Source organism: Pongo abelii, chromosome 4 (assembly GCF_028885655.2).
Source record: "Pongo abelii isolate AG06213 chromosome 4, NHGRI_mPonAbe1-v2.0_pri, whole genome shotgun sequence".
Classification (NCBI taxonomy): domain Eukaryota; kingdom Metazoa; phylum Chordata; class Mammalia; order Primates; family Hominidae; genus Pongo; species Pongo abelii.
Genome location: NC_071989.2, coordinates 104,744,276 through 104,761,976, shown reverse-complemented (window position 1 = coordinate 104,761,976; position 17,701 = coordinate 104,744,276). Strand labels below are relative to the sequence as shown.

The following is a 17,701-nucleotide window of genomic DNA, read 5'->3' as shown; positions in this document are numbered from 1 at the left end:
CATGCTATCCTCCATGTGTCTTTTTTTCTTTTCTGTTCCCTCTGCCTGCAGTGTCATAATCTCCCTTTCCCGTGCCCATCCACCTGGTATTCCATACCTCAGCTTAACTTGCTACAACACAAATTAAGAAAAGGTATCTTTTTTTGTTTTTCCTTTGTCTTTATTACCTTTAAAAAATAAACTTTCTTTTCATTTCACTTCACCCATTTCTGCTTTGGGGAGCATATGGACCTTTTCCTGACTCCTCTCCAACCTGAACTGTGTACGAGTTATGCTACTTTAAAATTTTTATTTGAATAAAACTTCTAATTATTTTCTAGGTATGAGTTTAGCAATCTGCCATCTATCCATCTACTATGAAAGAAGAAGGGTTCTAACACACTGCTTTTGGGAATATAATCTCCTAAACTTCCTATAGTGCCCCAATTTCTTGTAAAAAAAAAAAAAAGTATGTTTTGTTTTGATAGTTAATAGTGTTTGGGGTCATACACTTCATTAACAGAGCAAATATTGCTGTATTCAATTTTTTAAAATTGCTTTTAAAACTCTTAATGATTAGAAAGTTTCTGTAGTAGTTTTTTGGTGCCTGGCACACTGCTGTAGACTAGCTTAATTTTTTTTTTAATTTAAAAATGTCTAAAAAGGCCTTTTTTGACTTTTCTACCACACATGGGAAGATTATGCTCTCAGGCATTTGCCCCATGTGTTTTGTTCTGTGTCAGGCCTAATGCAGACAACAATGGGTTCTGCACAGTATGGTTTTATTTACTATATTTCTGAACTAACTCCAGGTACAATCTCAGCTTAATATTTAGAGCATTCCCATCTCTCAATTCTGTCCCCTTAGAACTTTGTTGCTGTGTTTTTTTATTCTTCTGTCATGCCATTTAAAGCCAAGCGATATTCTACAGTTTGACCATTTGGCATCTCCTGTCTGCATGTCATTAATTTCAAATCTTCTGACAAGGGCTTAGTCAGATGCCTGCCTAAATCCAAATAACTTGCTTTTATTATTTCACTCCCAGTCAGAATAATACCAACGTAGAATTTTAATCTTTCAGAAATGGAGATCACATCAACCCATTTGCTATATTTCACTGTGCAATATAGAAGCACAGTTTTTTTTTCGGTATGCACAATCATATCAAGTTAAATATATCAAATCAGGGAAAATCACTTTTATTACAGGTATCCCATGAAGATACATGAAGGTACTTCAAGCCTATTAAAGAAAATGTTGATTTGATTCTTGTCAGTATACTTTGATTTTGGCATTAAATTGTAACATAACACATGATTACCCCTTGCTCGTTGGGATTTATTCCTACTGAAAGAAGGGATCCTAAAGAAACAGGGAATTTTCTAAAACCTCTTAAATTCACATATATAAGCTATCTATAAGCCAAAGCAAAGAACCTTCTAGCTGAAATGTTTCAGTTTTAAATAACATAGGCCCATGTGGTTATAATCTAAGAGAACTGAAGACATTTCTTTTCATCAGATACTGTGAACTAGCACTCCTCAATGTTGTTTGTGGACCAGTGCCAATGTGCAAAAGTGTGACCCATCTGGGACAGGATATACATAGACTATTAGTACCCAAAAACTTTTAGACAATTTGACAGAGTAAGTTTTATGTGTGTTGAATTTAATAATGTTTAAAACTGAGTTATTTTTGTATGTCTTTTTTCATTTCATTTTTCTAATTAATTTTATACGCTACAAAATTTCTGCAACAGATTAAAAATTAAAAAAACAGAAACAATAAACCCTGGTTCTTCAGCTCAGATAATGTGAGAAGCAGTGAGTTAGACTGTCACTATAATGGCAATAACAGTCAAGATAAAGTTCTTAACTATGTCAGTAGCAGTGGAATAAAGAGGAGGGTATGATTACAAGTCACGTCAAAAAGGTAGATGCACAAGAACTGACACTCCCTTGGGCTAGATGGACCTGCAGGGTAGGAGACAGAGAAAAGTCTATGTCAATTCCCTTTACATTCCAACTTGTATAACTGAAAAGAAGGAATGTCACTCACTGAGATTGAGAATATAGTCTTTCACATTTTCTAATTTTTTTTGAGGCAAGGAAGGAGAACAGGATTATGAGATGGCATTCAGTGTAGGATATAATCTGTCAGATAACCAGGTGGAGATGTTTGATTAATAGAGTTAAAGGCCTGATTTTAGGTAGATGTTAAAATCCTGGCTTTTCCACTGATCTCAAACAGGTTACCTTTCTTAGCCTCAATTTCCTCACCTGTAAATGTGGGAAACAGTGCTATTTTGTAGAATTGTTAAAAGGATTACGTTATGTGGGTTTAGAGCTCAAGAGAGTGATCTGGGTGGAATATTCAGGTTTCCGAATGACCTGTGTAGATATGGTCATTAAAACCATGCAGATAAATGAGACTATCGAAAGGGAGACTCAGGGAGGATCAGCATTTAAGAGCTGGGTGGCCAGAGGAAGAAGGTCAGCAAAGGAGAAGAAGAAATGGACTAAAGGTAGGAAAATCAGAGGAGTGGCATCCCAGAAACCAAAAGCAGGATTTCATAAAGACGAAAGTGGCCAGCATTAAATATTTTAGAAAGGTCAAGTAAAATGAGGCCTAGAGAGGCCCTTACATTTGGTAACCAGGGAACCAGTGACTTTAATAGTGAGAGTAGAAGCCTGATTCCAGGGGCCCAAAGAAGAAATGGAAAGTTAACAAAAGAAAACAAGGACTGCAGACTATTCTTTGAAGGTATGTAGTTGTTTATCAAGGAAAAAACATAGGGATAAACTAAAGGAAAATGTGGTATAGACAAAACTTAAATCCTTTTGTTTTTCATTCGTCTGTGTTTAAGATGGGAACAACTCGGGCATGTATTTCTGCAGGAAAGGAACAGTAAAGAAAAACAAAATGTGGAGGTGGAGGAGTAGGGGAGGGAAAATGCTGGCATAGCATCCAGAGGGACAGGGAGAGTGTACAAGAAACCCAATATGATGGGAGCTAGGTGCTCTCCCTCCAAGCCTGGAGGACAGAAGGTGAAGACAGAGAAGAGGCATGTGCATGAGCACAAAACAGCAGAGAGCCTTCATGTTCTCTATGACAAGTGCAAGCAAGGACATCTGCCTAGAGCTAAAGGCAAGTTGTTGGGAAGGCATAGGGGCTTGAGCAGAATGAGGGACAGGTGCCATGGGAGAGGGCCAAGGAGTGGTGACCCCAAGACAAGCATGACTGAGAAGGTCAGAAACCCCAGTGGAATTTGTCATACCACAAATCTCTAAAAAACATCTTCAGCAGTTCTTACCAGCCCAGGTCTATAAGAAGAGAAGTGTTATGTGTATTTTACCACAATAAAAGTTAAATAAAATGTTTATAAAAGGTAGAGAAAGCAGATTGTCAGGCAGGGTTAAACATATAGGGAGGATGTGGTGAGAAGGCAAATGTACAGTGCATAGAGGCTGCTGGCAAGAGAGCAAGTCATCAACTGAGGGATACAATTTAGAAGACAGGACAAAAAGTGAAGCCATGGCAAACAACATTAACAGCAACTTGAACTAAAAGAAGCAAACTTCTCACAGACTTTAAAAGGATTAAAGCTTTAAGCTGCCATCACATTTTCTGATAAAATGTAACAGGATGTACAGTTGTCCCTAGGCATCTGTGGGGGACTCATTCCAGGGCTCCCTGTGAAACCAAAATCCAGAAATGCTCAAGTCCCTTCTACAGAATGCTGTAATATTTGCATCTAATCTTTGCATATCCTCCCACATACTTTAAATCATCTCTAGACTACTTATAATATCCAATCCATTGTAAATGCTATATAAATAGTTGTTATACTGTATTTTTTAGGGAATAGTAACAAGGAAAAAAAGTCTAATATTCTTCTGAGGCCCCTATGACATATTTATATAGAACTATAAGCTCCAAGTATGGGACAGCACTTAAAATATTTTCTAGATAAATTTCCCAAGTGATGACTAAGTATCACATAAAGTAACTATTTCCCTAATGAGAATACTCTTCTATCAAAAAAAATTCTATTTTTTTTAAGTTTAGGCTTAAAAAGCAAGAAAAACACTAGAATTTAGAACCAAAAAAACGTGATTTTTTTCTGGGTAGGTCCACATGGACGAAACACTACCCAACCCCCGCTAAACCCATACTCAAAGAAAATCTCTTCCTGTTAATTACAGTGCTCATGAGAAGTTACAAGTTTAGGTGTATCTTATCTCACCAGAATCTGAAGGGCAGTCATTAACAGCAAACAAGTTTTGAAGATGTATCTAAGTCGTCCCTTTTCCTGACACCTGTTTGTGTAACATCTCAATGTATAAGCAGTGGCATAAAATACAAACACGGAAAGTCTCGCATGCATTACTACCTTTACCCCTAGTATATTGTGCTTTTTCACAACACCTTTAATTTTCCAGTTCAGAGGCCCAGGGTCATGACATTGGAGCAAGATCCAAGTAAGGTCTTTCTTCTGCTGCCCCTCACCCTGACTTTGTCTCCCTTGTGAAGAGAAAAGTAAATGGATGACTGAGGGTGGGAGGCGAGAAGATCAGAGAGCAATGATTCAGTCCATGAGCATACTGGGAGAGACTTCAACTTTCAATAAAACAGAGTAATTGGTACCAGATTATCATTCCTCTCATAAACAACTATTAAACTAGACAAAATGATACACCTGTTTGCACGTACTAGCTAACAGAGCGTGACCTCTGAGTGAAGGACAGGTGAGCCCACAATCACTCTGGTTCTCTGGGGACAATTTCTCAACTGTAGTCCAGCAAGCTAGGGTCTAAGCAGAGCAGCGCTGGTGAAGGGGGGCACGTGCAGAGGGGAGTCACAGAAGTTTGCACAAGGTTTTCTGAGAGTCCTTAGCCAATTCAGGACATGAGGCGTAGAAGAAAGTGGCTGCAATAAGGTTAAGACAGAACAGAAATACTAGAGGTCAAGCAGTGCAGGGAAGTAGTGGCAGGTCAACCCAGCCAGAGCAAAGAGAACTCATAACACCCTAGGCATCAGCTTGAAACACTAGAAAGGCCTCAGTGTAGAAGCAAAAGTGGTACCCTAGAATAAGGCCTACTCTAGATCCATACTAACAAAGCCTAAAACCAAGCCCTAATAAATTCCACAGGGGAAAAAGTATTTAAGGATGAGTCTCACTAAGTTAGAGAAGCCTGAGAAACACCTTAGGCTTTCCACAGGTCTGCCTTAAAAATAAGCATACACAAGGTGATCAGCCAGTAACTAAGCTGTCTACAGAGACAGAGAGAGAAAAATCAACATTTTACAGAGTTTTTTTTTTTTAATTCAGCATCTCTACCATGTGCCATTGACACTATTCAATATGTAATAAAAAATTACTAGACATTTAATGAAACAAGAAAACGTGAACCCTAAGTAAACAAAATCATTAGAAAGCAATCTTAAGGTGGTCCAGATATTGCACTGCATTTAGTGAGTCTTTAGAGTAGCTATTATAAATAAAAAAGAATCCCTGAAGAAGACGTGGTTTATTATTTTTCAATTGTATCCCCATCATTAAGCAGGAAGATGTATTTTAAAAAGGAAAAAATGAGAATATGTGAATAGATGAGACTCTCAGCGGGGAAAGCAAGACTAAAAAAGAACTAAATGGGAGGGAAAAAAGAAAATTCTAGGAGAAAAAGGTTCAATAAATAAAATGAAAAAGTTACTAAATGGACTTCATGGCAGATTGGAGACAGCAGAAGAAAGAGTCCATAAACTTGACAGATCATTAGAAATTACCAATTTGAAGAACAATGAGACAAAGGATTGAAGAAAAGTAAACACAGCATCAGGGATCTGGGGGACAGTATCAGACAGTCTAACATGTATCTAACAGGAGCCACAGAAGAAGAGTGTGAGAATGCGGCACAAGAAAATATCTGAAGAAATAATAGTTAAAATTTTATTAACTATTATAAACACCACTTACCAGATCCAAAATGTTCAGCAAACCCCCAAAAAGATAAATACACACACACACACACAAATAATACTGTCTTAAGCACATCATGGTCAAAACTGCTTAAAACTAAAGATAAAAAGAAAACCTTTAAGAGAACCTGGAAACAATGCTACATACAGATGAACAACAGTACATACACTAACTTCTCATGTCAACGGTGGAGGCCTGAAGATGATAGAGCATTTTTAAATAGTTGGAAGACAAAGAAAATTCTCAACTCAACTTTGCACATACAGTGAAAATATGCTTCAAAATCAAGAGTAAAAGACATTTTCAGATAAATGACAGCTTACAGAATTCATTTAGAACACATTTTCCTCAAGTAGATGTATACTACAAGAAATTTTAAAGGAGGTTCTTCAGGATGAAGGGAACTACTACCAGATGGAAAGTCAGATCTTCAGGAAGGAGAGAATACCAGAAATAATACATGTTAAAATAAAAGGTGTACATTCTTTATTCTTCTTATAATTTCCTTAAAAGACTATCTTTAAAAACTGTATGCTTAAAACCAAAAAATAAAAGATACAACAAAAGCACAAAGAATACAGAAGTTGAGTAAGAGAAATTAAGCAGAAAGGAAGAAGGGTCAGGTATAGAACGTGAAATGGTACAATACTGACTATACACAGACTTAATGATGCATATTATTAATCCTAGAAGAAACACTGAAAAAGTGATTTTAAAAAGATGCATAGTTAAGAATCCAATAGAGAAAATAAAATGAAATACTAAAATTGCCCACTTAATCCAAAAAAAATGAATAAAGGAGAAACAGAGAAACAAAAACAAAAGGAACAAATGAAAACAGTGGCAACATGGTAGACTTAAACCTGACCTATGCATTAACCGTAAATGGATTAAACATTATAACAGAGACTGTCACAATGGGGAAAAAACAGCAAGAAACAACTATATACACTGTCTTTAAGAGATGCATTTTAAATTTAGACACAAACAGATTAACAAAGTAGAAGAATATTTTATAATGATAAAAGGAGAAATTCAGCAGGATATCAATCTTAAATATGTATACCTAATAACAGTGTTTCAAAAAGAAGTTTTTTATGAAGAATAGAACAAACAAAAACATCCACAACCATATCCTTTCTCTTCATAATTGATAGAACAAACAGACAACAAATAAGTAAGGTCACGGAAGATCGGAATAATACTATTAACTAATTTGACCTGACATTCACAGAACATAAAATCAAACAACTGCAGAAATACATATGAAACATTCACCAAGATGAAATAAAGCAAAATAAAATAAAATAAATCACAATCAACTTCAAAAGATTGAAATATGCTTTTTAGAGACTTTGTTCTCTAAACACAATGGAAACAATTAAAAAATCAATTAGTAAATTAGGTAAACAATCCCTATTTGGAAAATAAAAACAAAAGACTTTAAATAATCCATAAGTCAAAGAAGAAACCACAAGGAATATATAAAATATTTGAAATAAATAATAATAAAAACATAATATATCAAAATTCAAGAAAATTTATTGCTTTAAATGCCTATATTGGGAAAAGGTTTAAAAATAATGACATTTCCACCCTAAGAACCTAGAAAATACCAAATTAAACCTAAGTAGAAAAAATAATTTAAAAAAAGGGCAAAAATCAACAAAATAGAAACCAGATAAACAACTGAAAAATAATGCAAAAAATGCTGCTAGAGGGCAGGAAAGTAGTGTGGGCGGCTCTAACTCATATTCTCCTAGAAACTGGCCCAAAAATCCACACATACCATGTCCTGGTGCATCTCCAAAACCAATTTTTCACTTCTCAAAAGTCTAGTTAGGTACTAGACTTTTGCCTAGTCTAAAGGGACAAATCAGAACTGGGTCACAGGCTAGAGACAGAGATCTTTTAACAAGCCCAGCCGTCTTACATCTGTCCCTCTTTCAAGAATATCTGGCAAACACAAAATTATTTAGCCAGTAATAATACCAGTTATGCCCAAATTTAGAAAATACAGTATGTTCTCCCTCTCCTTTCAAGTAAAAAGCTAGGGAAATTTTCTTTGTAAATCCAAATATTTAAAATGAACTACAGAACTACTATTTAAAGGAAACTTCTTATGAGCTCATCAAAAGTTAAAAAAAAAAAAAAAAGCAAGCATTCTTAAGCAAAAAACGACTTAACATCCATTTTTGTATTTGGATTTCTGTATTTCTTTCTTAAAAAGGGAAACTCCTTTTAAGTGTCCACTTAAAATTTTAACTGAGTTTTTCTGGATAGGAAAAAAAGCCCTCATTTTGAAGTATCTGATTTAAAATTCTTACTTCATTTGAGGTAATCACAATTCTGAGGCTCATTTTGCATAACTATAACCATTCTGCAGTCGTTCAGGTCACAGCTATGTGAAACAAATCTCCACAGCTAGCATCTTTGTTCTAAATCTAAGAGACCCAGTGGCCCTATATATAAACAAACTAAATTGGTCCTCAGCTCTCAGCCATGCTTCCACAAATCCCTAAAGCACATACAACCACGCACAGTGCCTGCTCTGCCTCTGACCAGTATGTGAGACCATACACATGTTACAAACATCTTGGTTTCTCTCAAGCACGCACAGCAGCTACAGCCACTTCACTGTCTCCTTATCCCAACCTCTTCTCTGCAGCCCATAGGCTTTTCTTTCTCCCTCTTTATTTATTATACCAGTCCAATGTAATCTTTTCAAATTCCTAGTTTCTTTCACCTTTAAAAAAACCAATCCAACTATTATTGGAACAAATGTCTTACTCTGACCAATTTTCCTACTCTCCCTAAAATAGTACGCCATACATAGTAAGATGTACAAATGTTCTCTTAAGACAAAAAGGTTATAAGAACTGCAATAAAGAAATGCTTAAATGGGCCCTGAAAAAAATAACCCAGAAGACTTCCACAAATATTATTATATTCACTTTCCCCCCAGGGTAAGTCCCTGGACAATCAAAGAAAAACAACTTGATTTATAGTAAACGACACTATCTAATAATCATTCTAAAAGTAATCCTGCCAACTTGGGGGATTATCCAGTACTGGCTTGCTTCTTGGTAGCCACTGTACATAGAGTTTTGTTTATAATTAGACTGTGTAGTGTTAATTATGCTGGTTGCCCTGCCAGTATTCTACAGAGGCTACAGGAGGAGATCAAAACAATCATTCCAGAATTATGAGTCACTTCACTCTCTCCACACTACACACCACTGGCAGCCTCTCAACCCTGGAAAAAGGAAATTATGCACACTATTTGCCTATACAGTCTTTCACATTTAGGATGAAATATTGAGTTCCAAAACCTGCTCTACATTTACTTTTCTAGAATAACGGATACATTTCAATCCTGGTAACTTTTTGCTGTTCAAGAATTAGAAGTTGAGGAAAGAAGGTTTAGAAAACTCTCAAGGCCCAGATTATGCTGTAGAAAAAAAGAATTTCTGCATAAGTAAACTGCAATTATAAATTCTGCTTCAAATATGAATAATTCCTCCAAGGAGAGGTTCATAACCTCATTCATCTTTGTATTCCTGGTGCCTAGCAGGGAAGAAACCTGCCATAAATGTTGAAATGAAAGTAGCAATAATCTAATACATTAAAATGAAGTATAAACGAAAATTACCTCCATGTCCATGCATAAACTCCTCAAGGGCTGAACCCAGGTTTACTGGAGGCTTGAAATAAGATAAAATTCATACACTGTCTATAAGGTTAACAAGGTCCTTCTAATACCTGCTGTGGGGCTGGATCTTAAATCAGGAGGACTTAGTAGTACTTCAGTGACTATGGGATCTGAGTCACTGCCTTTCAGTTCTACTAGGCACTGATTCTTGAGAACACTTACTACTTCTCTTTTTTCCTCATAGCTGGTGATAATTCAAGTCAATTATGGTTTAGAAGACATAAAATATAGTGAAGAGGCCAGGCACAGTGGTTCATACCTGTAATCTCAGCACTTTGGGAGGCTGAGGCAGGAGGATCACTTGAGGCCAAGAGTTTAAGACCACTCTGGACAACACAGTGAGACCCAGCTTCTACCAAAAAAAATAATAATAATAATAGCCAGGCTACAAATTGTAGCTGTCATCCAGTACGTTGAGTTTTATTGTGTAAATGCAGTATAGTACATGAACATGGCCTTTAGAGACACTTAATTCTTAGGGATGTTTTGGGAGCAGTTATAGTGTTTTTATATCAAGGCAGCCATTTGACAAATGTCTTAGAAGTCAGATGACTTAAAATGTAAAACCTGTGTGTCAAAATCTCTGTGAAACAGATAATATCTAAAGTTCCACTATACCTGAGGGTTCTCCAGGGACATTGCTCCAGCTGACCCTAAAAGACGTCAAGAGGCCAGAGTTGTTGCTTACGTAAGTAATTTGGTATTTTTGGTGTTAAAGGCAAAACAAGGTTTCTGGACTTTTCATATTTTAAGAATTTACCTACTAATGTGTGCTGCAAATGACAATGAAACATCATTTTTAGGGCATGAGGGGGAAATTATGCTAATGAATCTTGAAGAGAAAGACTAGTGTGCTTTGCTGAAAAGTTAAAGACACGTTTATTGTCTTATGATTTTGAAGCTTCTACCCTATTTAATATAATAGCAATGAGCTCTTTATTAATAAAGCACTTCATAGTTTGCAAAGTGTTGTGACCCACTTATCTTATTTGACTCCTATGATAATATAAGTAGACAGGGCAGTTATTATCCCCATTTCACCTTTGAGAAAACTGAGATTCCAACATATACTAAGTGGTAAAGCCAGGACTCCATCACTGGTAGGGCCAGGTTTCTCTTCACTACACACACACACACACACACACACACACACACACACACACACACACACACACACACACACAAATATATGTAAGACAAAGTCTCACTCTGTCACCCAGGCTGGAGTGCAATGGCACAATTATAGCTCACTGCAACTTCAAACTCCCAGGCTCAAGCATTCCTCCCACCTCGTCCTCCTGACTAGGTGGGACTACAGGCATGTGCCACCATACCAAGCTAATTTTTAAAAAATTTTTTGTAGAGATAAGGTCTCACTATGTTGCCCAGGCTGGTATTAAACTCCTCGTCTCATGCAATCCTCCCACTTCTGCCTCCCAAAGTGCTTGAATTACAGGTGTGAGCCACCACACTTGGCCTCCATCACTTTCAAATTCTCTACTGCATTATATTTATGAAGTCTAATTGCAGCTGTGCAGTTCTATAGTCCTATAAGCAAAAAATCAACATTACAGTGCTAAAGAAAAGAAGCAGAAAAGATGAGCCACTTCTGGCTTAATTTTGCACATTGTTTTAAATATCTATCAAGGAGAACATTTTAGTTGAAAAGGAGAAATTCCACTACAGAATGCCAATGACCAAGGACAATTGCAAACAGAAACAAAAACTGTAGCACATAAAGAATTCTGCTGTGAAAAAGATCAAGGACAGGACCAAATAAATAACTATAATATAATACAAATCTTAATCATAAAATCTTAAACCTAAAAAAATTTTTAAAATGAGGAAGAAGTCATTGCCTTCAGTAAAAGAAGAAAAATGACTATCACAACAAACAAGGTAGAAATTCTTTTAACCCATGTTGACTTAACAAACCTCCAAATTAACCAATGTCTTCCAATCTCTCTGTAAGACATTTTCAGATGCTAAGTGCTCAATGAATGCCCACAACTAAAGGGCTACTCTCCAGAAGGTCCAGGCACATATGCTCTCACCAGAGGCACTCTACTCTAAGAATTAGTTGTTTGTTCTCAAGCTGATTTATGTTAAACTTGTAATTATGGTTTTATAATAATTAAATATTGTGTCATTAAATGAAAAATATAAAAATTGTTTTTATGAAAACTGAGTTATGTATCAGAAAGATCCTACAAAAATGAGTCCTCAAAATAACACTGCTGCCAAATTAGGTATGGGCAAGAAAAACCTAATACCTTGGGGTTGGGGGTTGGGGTTGGGAGGCAGAATTCTAGGATTTTTGCACCCAGTCTTCAAAATGCCTGCATTCTCAATCTACTTTTTGTTTTTTTAAGGACCTGGAAATTACAGATGAATGAAAGGCAACACATATCCACATGTAAAAAGAAAGATGAAGAACTCTAATTAGTGGACCCAAATGCAAAATGAAAGCTTTTGGTCACTAAGAAAATGTTAGCTACAGACAACCTACCACTGTACTATCGAATGCTAGATCTTACTCCTAACTTTATTTTCATACCCATTAACAATAATTTACTGTACAGTGCAAAATAGATAGAAGAATTGGAATGTTCCCAACATAAAGAAAAGATAAATGTTTGAGGTGATGAATATTCCAACTGCCCTGATTTGATCATTACACACTGTATGCATGTATCAAAATGTCACATCAGTTCTAAAAATATGTATAACTATTATGTATCAACAAAAAACTGCAACACCAGAAAAACAAGAAAATATTAGCAACTAAGTTTATACATTTTGATTTGTAAATGAAATGCTAAAGAAATATATTTTTCTTAATGGTTGCTATTTCAAATTAGCTTTCAGAAATTTCCCTTTCACATGATCTCAAACATAATGAATTCAGCTCTGCAACATTATACTCACTAATAAGTTTAAACCAGAGAATTCTTAAAATCATGCCTCATCAATACATATCAAAAGTCCAAAATACTTATTTGACCAAGTAACTTCATAGTAGGATTTTTTCCTTGGAGTAACTGCCAGAGATATACATATAAGAATGTTTACAGCAGTGTAGTTTACATAGCAAAAAAGGAGAAAAACCTAAAACAACAAGGGATAGGTATATTCATACTGAATAAGATATTATGCAGACAAAAAATTATTTACACCTATTTTAAACATAGAAAAGCATTCAAAATATAAAGAGAGAAAAGCAGGTTATAGACGTTTAAATAAATATCCAGTTGGATACACGGAAAATAAGAAGGTTAACTGGTTATTTCTGAGAGGTGAAGTTGTGGGTATGTTGGGTATTTATATTATCTGTATTTTATTTTTATATTAAAAAATAGAAATAAACCTCTCAAACATGTACAGATCATGTTTTCATCTGCCAAAATCTTAATAAATTAACAAAAAACTATCAATGCTATTAGGATGTTTTAGAATTGATCCACAACAGTGAAATCAGGAAACAAGGATATTAGGATACAATCTGCTATTAAAAGTCAGACACAGAAAGACAAATACCACATGATCTCACTCAAATGTAGAATCTCAAAAAAAAAAAAAAGTTGATATCAATCATAGAAGAGCAGAGAGTAGAACAGTAGTTACCAGAGACTGGGGAGGGGACAAAGGAGAAGATGGGAAGAGGTTGCTCAAAGGATAAAAAGTTACAATTAGATAAGTGAAGAGATTCTGGTGTTCTATTGCACAGCAGGGTGACTGTTTAACAGTAAAATATTGCATATTACAAAACGGCTAGAATAGAAACTTTTGAATGTTCTCACTGCAAGCAAATGATAAACGCATGGGTGATCAATATACTACCTTACTGGATCATTATTATATAGCACAGATATGTATCAAAACATGGAATTATACCCCATAAATATGTACAATTATAATGTGTCAATTTAAAAAATTAATAAGCAAAACATTCTTTTTTAAAAAGGAATTTGCTATTAATCTCCAATTATTAGGTGAAGTTTCTATAGCCACTGAATCCAGCCTTGTAACTTGCTTTAATCAATGGAATGCAGCAGAAATGACACTGTGGAATGTCCAATCCTAGGCTTTAAGAGGCCTTGTAGCTTTCAACATTTATCTTTTACTATCGGAGAGCCCCATGGAGAAGAAATCTAAGCTAGGCTCCCTGGGGACGAGGAACCACATGGAAAGCCAAACCCAGTCAAAAGCCACCATCAACTGGCAGATATGAGTGAAACTATCTTAGACCATCCGGCTCCAAGTCAAGCTGCCAGATGATGGCTGCTACAAGAGTGACCTCAGGCAAGATCAGCAGAGGAAACACCCAGCAGAATCTAATCCAAACTGTTGACCTAAAAAATCATGAGCAAAGAAAATGGTTGTTGCCTTAAGCCATTAAGTTTTATGATGTGCTATGCAGTAATAGAGGATCATTTCATTCATAAATTGATCACTACACTATTATCACAATTAATGTTTTGGTATACTATTCTTAGACTAATTTATCCCCTAAGACAAAACTGAAATTATATGCTACATACTAGTTTTATGATTCCGTGGCATCTTTGAAACGGGAACACATGCAGTGTCTCATGATTACTTCAAATTTCAACTCAGAAACATAAGGAAAGAATGAAACACTTGGTATTCAGAACATTTTGTATTCTTTATATAAAAACTCCTCCCTCTGTGCAGCTGTGAACTTTTTCTCTTAAGCCCAAAGTCCTTGTTATACGTGACTTCATAGGAAGCTCTGCCTGGGGTCCTAGCACAGGACCAGGTTAGACACTGAAAAAGTAAAACCAAGTTCATCATCGTCACTACCACCACTGACAATGTTGATAAAAGCCAACATTCACTGAGGGCAAATCATATGCTAATACCCAGCTAAGCAATAAAGAGACAGCACAGCAGAGTAATTAAGAATATCTCTGGAAGTTGGTCCCAGTGCAGTGGTATTTACAACTAATGGATCACAACCAGTTACAGGCTTATTTGTTCCTTCTCCACCCTCATTGCTTCACTTGACTAGCCTGGAAAAAAAAAAAGAAAGAAAAAAAGAAAAAAGAAAGAAAAGAAAAAGAAAAAAGGGTATCTCTGGAACCAGACTGCTCTGTCACTTCCTGTGTAGCCTTAAGCAAGTTACTTCATCTTTCCAAGCTCAGTTTGCTAATTTATAAGATGAGGATAATAATATATATTATATTAATATATTAATTATTATATTAATAATAATATAATTAATATTAATATAATTTATATTAATAATAATATAATTAATATTAATATAATTTATATTAATAATTAATATAATTAATATTGATATAATTTATATTAATAATTAATATAATTAATATTGATATAATTTATATTAATAATTAATATAATTAATATATTATTATACAATATATTATATTATATAATAATATATTATAATACATAATAGGAATATCAATATAATAGGAATATCAAATATAATATATATTTGATATATATTATAATATATTATATTATATATATGATTGATATAATATATATTATAATATATATATTATAATAGGAATGTCAAATCAAGTCCCTAGTTCCAACTAAACACTTCATGTCTACATAGCCTCTGGAGAAGGCTGGGGGGTCACAGAGCCACCTCTACATCACAACTAAAGAGTTGCATGGAGGTTTAGGATAGTACCACAAATTCTAGAGATAAACACAACTCCAACAATTATAGAAATGTGTAGAAACACATTGACACTGTGGTTTCTACAACTCTCTCAGCCAGGTACTTAGTAGGTATTCAAAAAAGGTTGGCTGACGTCTCAACTAAATTCACTGTATTACTACTTCATCATGGGCAGTAAACCAGGCTTTCCCCTCTCCCCTTTCTCTCATTAAAATTATGAAATTATCCAAATACAGTCAGTCTGTATCTACAGGTTCCAGATCTATAGACTGGCAGATTTAAAAAAATTGAAACAATCAAAAATAATAATATAATACAGTATAATTTACATAGCATTTACATTGTATTATGTTTTATAAGTAATCTAAAGATAATTTAAGGTAAATGGGATGATGCATGTAAACTGGTTATATGCAAATATACAGGGATTGAACATTGGTGGATTTTGGTAGCAGGGAGGGGATCCTGGAACCAATCCTCAGAGGATACTGAGGGATGAATGTACAACACAGTGCCCATGCTACTGATACTTTGTTTTGCTATTTTTAAAAACCAGAAGCTTTTTTTAAAAATAGCTACTGCTATTTTAAAAAACTGTAAGCTTTTTAAAGAGAATCTCTAATCCTATTACATTTATAAATAAAACAATTAGCTTCTGTCCAAAGATACTCAGCTAGTTAGTAAAAATGACAGGAACCAAGCAGATTTTTTTTTTAATTTTTAAGTTTTAACTTCTCTACAGGAAGACAGAAGTGAAACAATAAGTGAGTTTAACCCACAGAACTGCTCAGCTAACTTTAGTTCTACCCAAATTCTGTCTGGTGATTTCGAAAATAACCGCTTTCCCATACTTACAGGAAATGGTTAAGCAACCTCAGAAAGTCATTTGTTTTTGCATGGTAGACAGTTTTTTTTTTTTTTTTGAAAGGTGAATCCTTTTCAAATAATAGGACAAGCATTCATCAACTGAAGCAAGTCTACAACATGGTACAAGTTATTACTTTATTCTAGATATTATTTTTCCTTTACAGGAATAAAAAGAACATAATATTTAAATGAACTTTCACATTTATAATAAAATGAATTCTAAAAACTTTAAGACCAAACCAGAACAACAAAAATCATTAGAGAACAGACAAGCTGATGGTTCAAGACCAAGCAACATGGTTTCGTCTTGGTCTCAAAAAAGAGACCAGACATGATTGTGGAAAAAAAACATATTTTTTGAGAAATTTCTCATGTTATACTATAGTTGATTTTTTTCAGAAAAAAACTATCTACTGTCTCTTTTTTTCACTATAGCACTATTTGATTCTTAGAACAGTAAAACATGGTATTTGAGATGAGAGACTGTATAATTTCTAATAGAAAAGTTTTCTGCCTAGGTGATAAAACTTTACTAATTTTTAAAATTTGGTTTTTGGTACAAATAATTCTAACATATTTTACTATTTTCCCGTCTTCTTACAAACACTAGTCTGAAGAGATTTATGGTCATCATAAAAGGAAAAGTAACTGACTACACTATACTTGTTGGGACACAGAACTGTATCCTGGCTGAAAAGGTAGAGAATGAAACCCGCCAACCCACACCCTAGAATGTGACCAATTTGTCTAAAATGCATTTCAATTAACAACTGAAGATTTAAAGCAATTCATATTGCATGTGTTGCTTTAAGTTTTAGATTTCTACAATGAACCAAGTTTTGCTGCAGTTAGTTACTCCAGCTACGTTTCAGTGGACTTGTTAGCGTAACTGAAGTTCAATTTTAATTATGATTCATATATTAGTCAGTAAACATTTCTTCTACTTAAAAATATTTATTTAATAAAGTCAATTGTAAAATCTGTGAATTAAGATAAATTTTGGCCAGGCGCGGTGGCTCACGCCTGTAATCTCAGCACTTTGGGAGGCCAAGGCAGGTGGATCACCTGAGGTCAGGAGTTCGAGACCAGCCTGGCCAACATGGTGAAACCCCATCTCTACTAAAAAACAAAAATTAGCCAGGTGTGGTGGTACATGCCTGTAATCCCAGCTACTCGGGAGGCTGAGGCAAGAGAATCACTTGAACCCAGGAGGCAGAGGTTGTGGTGAGCCAAGATCACACCATTGCACTCCAGCCTGGGCAACAGAGTAAGACTTGGTCTCAAAAAAAAAAAAAAAAAAAAGATACATTTTTAAAGTAGTTGGCTGAATTTAAAATGTGTTGAAATATACATGTGAATATTATTTAGTAATATTACTCACATTAGAGCCATGAATAAGACTTATAATTTGAAATGCACAAGAAATTTTCATAATCAAAAATTTTAGATCTTCCCAAGTTTAGAAAATCCTCGGATACTCAA

The 17,701-nt window shown here is 34.9% G+C and overlaps 1 protein-coding gene across 3 annotated transcripts in view; it reads right to left on the bottom strand.

The window, feature by feature from the left end:
- Positions 1-17,701, bottom strand: part of LNPEP (leucyl and cystinyl aminopeptidase) — a 109,375-nt gene that overhangs the window by 68,230 nt on the left and 23,444 nt on the right. The gene's annotated exons all lie outside the window — the stretch shown is intronic.